Genomic DNA, 274 nt, shown 5'->3' on the forward strand with positions numbered 1-274 from the left:
TAGCTAAATATGTATCAATAAAGCATTATAAAATAATGGGGGGGGTGTAATGGAATGCTGGTTGACACTGTGGACTTTGTATTTATACAAAGTGTGTAGAACCATTAAGAACATGTAAAGAATATTTATTCTCTTACAGAGAATAAACATTCTTATGTATAAAACTTTAAGGCTTATGTATAAAACATTAAGTTAGAGTATTATTATGATTACCTTCAGTTCAGTTTAGTTCAGTCGCTCAGTCGTGTCCGACTCTTTGCGACCCCATGAATCA

This window comes from Bison bison, unplaced genomic scaffold (genome assembly GCF_000754665.1).
Source record: "Bison bison bison isolate TAMUID 2011002044 unplaced genomic scaffold, Bison_UMD1.0 scf7180017857631, whole genome shotgun sequence".
NCBI lineage: Eukaryota > Metazoa > Chordata > Mammalia > Artiodactyla > Bovidae > Bison > Bison bison.